Source organism: Hemiscyllium ocellatum, assembly GCF_020745735.1.
Source record: "Hemiscyllium ocellatum isolate sHemOce1 chromosome 15 unlocalized genomic scaffold, sHemOce1.pat.X.cur. SUPER_15_unloc_22, whole genome shotgun sequence".
Lineage (NCBI taxonomy): Eukaryota > Metazoa > Chordata > Chondrichthyes > Orectolobiformes > Hemiscylliidae > Hemiscyllium > Hemiscyllium ocellatum.
Window position 1 is genome coordinate 52,501 of NW_026867459.1, and position 7,500 is coordinate 60,000.

Genomic DNA, 7,500 nt, shown 5'->3' on the forward strand with positions numbered 1-7,500 from the left:
ACAAATCAGTAACCAGCTGACACTTAGAATATTTTTGAAGCAGTACAAATCAGTAACCACGGACACTTAGAATATTTTTGAAGCAGTACAAATCAGTAACCACGACACTTAGAATATTTTGAAGCAGTACAAATCAGTAACCGGCGACACTTAGAATATTTTTGGAAGCAGTACAAATCAGTAACCAGCGACTCTTAGAATATTTTTGAAGCAGTAACAAATCAGTAACCACTGACACTTAGAATATTTTTGAAGCAGTACAAATCTGTAACAAGCGACACTTAGAATATTGTTGAAGCAGTACAAATCAGTAACCACTGACACTTAAATATTTTTGAAGCAGTACAAATCAGTAACCAGCTGACACTTAGAATATTTTTGAAGCAGTACAAATCAGTAACCACGACACTTAGAATATTTTTGAAGCAGTACAAATCAGTAACACTGACACTTAGAATATTTTTGAAGCAGTACAAATCAGTAACCAGCGACACTTAGAATATTTTTGAAGCAGTACAAATCAGTAACCAGCGACACTTAGAATATATTTGGAGCAGTACAAATCAGTAACCAGCGACACTTAGAATATTTTTGAAGCAGTACAAATCAGTAACCACTGACACTTAGAATATTTTTGAGCAGTACAAATCAGTAACCAGCGACACTTAGAATATTTTTTTGAAGCAGTACAAATCAGTAACCACTGACACTTAGAATATTTTTGAAGCAGTACAAATCAGTAACCACTGACACTTAGAATATTTTTGAAGCAGTACAAATCAGTAACCAGCGACACTTAGAATATTTTTGAGCCAGTACAAATCAGTAACCAGCGACACTTAAGAATATTTTTGAGTCAGTACAAATCAGTAACCACGACACTTAGAATATTTTTCAGCAGTACAAATCAGTAACAGCGACACTTAGAATATTTTGAGCAGTACAAATCAGTAACCAGCGACACTTAGAATATTTTTGGAGCAGTACAAATCAGTAACCAGCGACACTTAGAATATTTTTGAAGCAGTACAAATCAGTAACCAAGTGCATTTTTGAATTGGTTACTGATTTCTCCGTTGAAGTTGGGGCTGCGGTTGGCTTCAGTTAGTGGTGGGGGCTTAATTTTCGCCGAGGGAGCGTGTCCCGGTAGTGTCTCCAAGGAAGTGGTACCTATTGAAGGGGGTGTTTCTGAATTTGGGCCCTATTTGAGTGGCATTGCCGGATGGGTTTTGTCTTGAGGGACTGTTGTCTAAGTTCAGGCCGAATTTGGTGAATTTCCCGAGTCGGGAAGTGGTCCAACGGGGATGGGAGTGAACCTGACAGCTATTACCGACATTGAGGCTTCCAAATCGGGTAGCTCAGTCGGATTTGACCCGGCGGTTCTACCGACTTCCACGCCTTCGAGGGGGGACTCTTGTCTAAGTTCAGGCCGAATTTGGTGAATTTCCTAAGTCGGGAAGTGGTCCAAACGGGTTTGGGAGTGAACCTAACTGCTCATACCAACTTTGAGGCTTTGGGGCCGGGTAGCACAGTCGGATTTGACCCGGCGGTTCTGCCGAATGCCTGGCCTTCGAGGGGCCTGCCCTCTGAGTTCAGGCCGAATTTGGTGATTTTCCTAAGTCGGGAAGTGGTCAAACGGGGATGGGAGTGAACCTGACAGCTCATACCGACTTTGGGGCTTCCAAGCCGGTAGCTCAACCGGATTTGATCCGGCGGTTCTAGCGACTGCCACGGCTTCGAGGGGGGGACTGTTGTCTAAGTTCAGGCCGAATTTGGTGAATTTCCCGAGTCGGGAAGTGGTCCAAACGGGGATGGGAGTGAACCTGACAGCTCATACCGACATTGAGGCTTAGGGGCCGGGTAGCTCAGTCGGATTTGACCCGGCGATTCTGCCGACTTCCACGCCTTCGAGCGGGGACTCTCCTCTAAGTTCAGGCCGAATTTGGTGAATTTCCTCAGTCGGGAAGTGGTCCAAACGGGGATGGGAGTGAACCTAACTGCTCATACCAACTTTGAGGCTTTGGGGCCGGGTAGCACAGTCGGATTTGACCCGGCGGTTCTGCCGAATGCCTGGCCTTCGAGGGGGGCCTGCCCTCTGAGTTCAGGCCGAATTTGGTGAATTTCCTAAGTCGGGAAGTGGTCCAAACGGGGATGGGAGTGAACCTGACAGCTCATACCGACTTTGGGGCTTCCAAGCCGGGTAGCTCAACCGGATTTGATCCGGCGGTTCTAGCGACTGCCACGGCTTCGAGGGGGACTGTTGTCTAAGTTCAGGCCGAATTTGGTGAATTTCCCGAGTCGGGAAGTGGTCCAAACGGGGATGGGAGTGAACCTGACAGCTCTTACCGACATTGAGGCTTCGGGGCCGGGTAGCTCAGTCGGATTTGACCCGGCGATTCTGCCGACTTCCACGCCTTCGAGCGGGGACTCTCCTCTAAGTTCAGGCCGAATTTGGTGAATTTCCTAAGTCGGGAAGTGGTCCAAACGGGGAAGGGGAGTGAACCTGACAGCTCCTTACCGACTTTGGGGCTTCCAAGCCGGGTAGCTCAACCGGATTTGATCCGGCGGTTCTAGCGACTGTCACGCCTTCGAGGGGGGACTGTTGTATAAGTTCAGGCCGAATTTGGTGAATTTCCCGAGTCGGGAAGTGGTCCAAACGGGGATGGGAGTGAACCTGACAGCTCTTACCGACTTTGGGGCTTCCAAGCCGGGTAGCTCACCGGATTTGATCCGGCGGTTCTGCCGACTGTCACGCCTTCGAGGGGGGACTGTTGTATAAGTTCAGGCCGAATTTGGTGAATTTCCCGAGTCGGGAAGTGGTCCAAACGGGGATGGGAGAGAACCTGACAGCTCTTACCGACTTTGAGGCTTCGGGGCCGGGTAGCTCAGCCGGATTTGATCCGGCGGTTCTGCCGACTGTCACGCCTTCGAGGGGGGGACTGTCCTCTGAGTTCAGGCCGAATTTGGTGAATTTCCCGAGTCGGGAAGTGGTCCAAACGGGGATGGGAGTGAACCTGACAGCTCATACCGACTTTGAGGCTTCCAAGCCGGGTAGCTCAGCCGGATTTGACCCGGCGATTCTGCCGACTTCCACGCCTTCGAGGGGGGACTGCCCTCTGAGTTCAGGCCGAATTTGGTGCATTTCCCGAGTCGGGAAGTGGTCTCTGTCACAACGGGGGCAAGTGTCTGAAGAGGTAAAGTGAGTAACCAGCACAGCTTAGGGAAGGGTTCCAAAGTTCTCAACAATGTGAATTCGGTTACCAGGAAAGCTTAGGAAAGTTGCCTGACTGTCCCAAACGAATGAACTGCAAAACTTAGGGAACATGCCCGAAGATGCTTAAAAGTGTGAAATCAGTAAGCAGGAAAGCATAGGAAAGTGCCTGAAAGTGCTAAATGAGTAACATGAAAAAACGTAGAAAAATGCCCGAAAATGTTTAAAAGTGTGAACTCAGTAACCAGCAAAACTTAGTAAAACGTTGGAAAAGCAGAAATGAGTAACCAGAAAAACTTAGAAAAATGTTTGAAAATGAGAAATGAGTAACCAGAAAAACCTTAGAAAAATGTTTGAAAATGAGAAATGAGTAACCAAGAAAACTTAGAAAAAATGCCCAAAAAGAAGAAATCAGTAACCAGAAAAACTTAGAAAAATGTTTGAAAATGAGAAATGAGTAACCAGAAAAAACTTAGAAAAATGTTTGAAAATGAGAAATGAGTAACCAAGAAAACTTAGAAAAATGCCCAAAAAGAAGAAATCAGTAACCAGAAAAACTTAGAAAAATGTTTGAAAATGAGAAATGAGTAACCAAGAAAACTTAGAAAAATGTTTGAAAATGAGAAATGAGTAACCAAGAAAACTTAGAAAAATGCCCAAAAAGAAGAAATCAGTAACCAGAAAAACTTAGAAAAATGTTTGAAAATGAGAAATGAGTAACCAAGAAAACTTAGAAAAATGCCCAAAAAGAAGAAATCAGTAACCAGAAAAACTTAGAAAAATGTTTGAAAATGAGAAATGAGTAACCAGAAAAACTTAGAAAAATGTTTGAAAATGAGAAATGAGTAACCAAGAAAACTTAGAAAAATGCCCAAAAAGAAGAAATCAGTAACCAGAAAAACTTAGAAAAAATGTTTGAAAATGAGAAATGAGTAACCAAGAAAACTTAGAAAAATGCCCGAAAAGAAGAAATCAGTAACCAGAAAAACTTAGAAAAATTTTCGGCCAAGTGTGAAAAATATTCTAAGTGTCAGCGGAGGAAAATGCCGAAGCATCGGGAAAGATTCAAAAACTCATGCCGAACATGAGTTCCGAAGTGCCGGAGGAACTGGGCGAATTGAGCCCGGCGGTTGGCCAGATGTCGTTTTGAGTCTGCAGCCCGAAAACTTTAACTTTGTCTGCCGCGGAAGTCTGGACCGGGAAAAATCCAAACGGTTTTGCCGGGTTCGAGTTCCAGAGCGAAGCAGTCGAATTTGAAATTCAGACCCATTCAGTGCCACTTGACATTGTGACACAGTGAGGTTGGCGGGGTACCGGAGATTTCTGGGAACACGATTTTTAGAACAAAATGGCGGCGCGGGACCACTTTGAAAGGCATCCGAAAAACGGTTCCGCGGGCAGAGCACTTGAATGACAGGCCTGTGTGCATGCCCAAGAGCTCTCGGAAGTCTAATTTTTGACACTTTGTCAAATTTTCGACAGACTTACCCAACTCTTGCTGCCTGTTCTAAGAATCAGTCAGAGGCCTGTGCGGCGGTCTCTTGACACTTTGGAGGGCGGGCAAACCCCACGTTGACTCCGGCCGTCCCTCCAAAAGGCACTTGCTATTGGGGGAAAGGATTGCAAGTAGCCTGGTTCCCGTGGGAGCGGCCAGGAAGGGTGCAGGCTGGCCCTTGCCTGAGCATTCCCAAAACCCTCTTCCGCTGAGAGCAGACCTCGCACGCCGCACTACCGGCTCTGGGAGTGGTTGGCCGCTATTGTACATAGTCCGGTCCTTCCTCTGCCACCCGGCAAGTGCGATGGCTCTGCCGCCCTGCGGTGCTCGTCACCCAGGTTTGGGGAACACGATACTTAGAACATGTTGGCGGCTCGGGACCTGCAGGCGAAAGGGGCCCCGTGGTGCTGAGCACATCGACCTCGGGTCTCAGTGCAAGCCGGAGAGTTCGCGGAAGTCTTAAAAGATTTTGACATCTGCTCAAATCTTTGACAGGCTTGCCTGACTCTTTCCGTCCGTTCTAAGAATCAGTCGGAGGCCGGGGCGGGGACGGTCTCTTGACACACGGAGGGTTGGCTTCCCTCCTCAGGCGTTTGTGTCGAAAATGAAGGCGAGAGATGCAAGCGTCCTGGTTCCCCTGGGTGCTGCCAGCAAGGGTGCAGGCTGACCCTTGCCTGAGCACTCCAAAAGCCTCTTAAGCTGAGAGCAGGCGCCGCACTACCGGCTCTGGGAGTCGTTGGCCGCTATTGTACATAGTCCGGTCCCTTCCTCTGCCACCCGGCAAGTGCGATGGCTCTGCCTCCCTGCGGTGCTCGTCACCCAGGTTTGGGGAACACGATACTTAGAACATGTTGGCGGCTCGGGACCTGCAGGCGAAGGGGGCCCCGTGGTGCTGAGCACATCGACCTCGCGTCTCAGTGCAAGCCGGAGAGTTCGCGGAAGTCTTAACAGGCTTGCCTGACTCTTTCCGTCCGTTCTAAGAATCAGTCGGAGGCCGGGGCGGGGACGGTCTCTTGACACACGGAGGGTTGGCTTCCCTCCTCAGGCGTTTGTGTCGAAAATGAAGGCGAGAGATGCAAGCGTCCTGGTTCCCCTGGGTGCTGCCAGCAAGGGTGCAGGCTGACCCTTGCCTGAGCACTCCCAAAAGCCTCTTAGGCTGAGAGCAGGCGCCGCACTACCGGCTCTGGGAGTCGTTGGCCGCTATTGTACATAGTCCGGTCCTTCCTCTGCCACCCGGCAAGTGCGATGGCTCTGCCTCCCTGCGGTGCCCGTCACCCAGGTTTGGAGAACACGATACTAAGAACATGTTGGCGGCTCGGGACCTGCAGGCGAAAGGGGCCCCGTGGGGCTTAGCACATCGACCTCGCGTCTCAGTGCAAGCCGGAGAGTCGCGGAAGTCTAAAGCTTTTGACAATCGCTCAAAGCTTTGACAGGCTTGCCGACTCTTTCCGTCCGTTCTAAGAATCAGTCAGAGGCTGGTGGGGAGGTCTCTTGACGCAAGGGAGGGGTGGCGTCCCTCCTCAGGCGCTTGTGTCGAAAATGAAGGCGAGAGATGCAAGCGTCCTGGTTCCCCTGGGTGCTGCCAGCAAGGGTGCAGGCTGACCCTTGCCTGAGCACTCCCAGAAGCCTCTTAGGCTGAGAGCAGACGCCGCACAACCGGCTCTGGGAGTCGTTGGCCGCTATTGTACATAGTCCGGTCCTTCCTCTGCCACCCGGCAAGTGCGATGGCTCTGCCTCCCTGCGGTGCCCGTCACCCAGGATTGGAGAACACGATACTAAGAACATGTTGGCGGCTCGGGACCTGCAGGCGAAAGGGGCCCCGTGGTGCTTAGCACATCGACCTCGCGTCTCAGTGCAAGCCGGAGAGTTCGCGGAAGTCTAAAGCTTTTGACATTCGCTCAAAGCTTTGACAGGCTTGCCCGACTCTTTCCGTCCGTTCTAAGAATCAGTCAGAGGCCGGTGGGGAGGTCTCTTGACGCAAAGGGGAGGGGTGGCGTCCCTCCTCAGGCGCTTGTGTCGAAAAATGAAGGCGAGAGACGCGAGCGGCCTGGTTGCTTTGGTGCTGCCAGGAAGGATGTGGTCTGACCCTTGCCTGAGCACATCCAAAAGCATGTGATGTTGAGAGCAGACCTCGAGCCCCGCACAACCGGCTCTGGGAGTCGTTGGCCGCTATTGTACATAGTCCGGTCCTTCCTCTGCCACCCCGGCAAGTGCGATGGCTCTGTCGCCCTGTGGTGCCCGTCACCCAGGTTTGGGGAACACGATACTAAGAACATGTTGGCGGCTCGGGACCTGCAGGCGAAAGGGGCCCCGTGGTGCTGAGCACATCGACCTCGGGTCTCAGTGCAAGCCAGAGAGTTCGCGGAAGTCTAAAGCTTTTGACATACGCTCAAATCTTTGACAGGCTTGCCCGACTCTTTCCGTCCGTTCTAAGAATCAGTCAGAGGCCGGTGGGAGGTCTCTTGACGCAAGGGGAGGGGTGGCGTCCCTCCTCAGGCGCTTGTGTCGAAAAATGAAGGCGAGAGACACGAGCGGCCTGGTTGCTTTGGGTGCTGCCAGGAAGGATGTGGTCTGACCCTTGCCTGAGCACTCACAGAAGCATGTGACGTTGAGAGCAGACCTCGAGCCCCGCACGACCGGCTCTGGGAGTGGTTGGCCGCTATGGTACATAGTCCGGTCCTTCCTCTGCCACCCCGGCAAGTGCGATGGCTCTGCCGCCCTGTGGTGCCCGTCACCCAGGTTTGGGGAACACGATACTAAGAACATGTTGGCGGCTCGGGACCAGCAGGCGAAA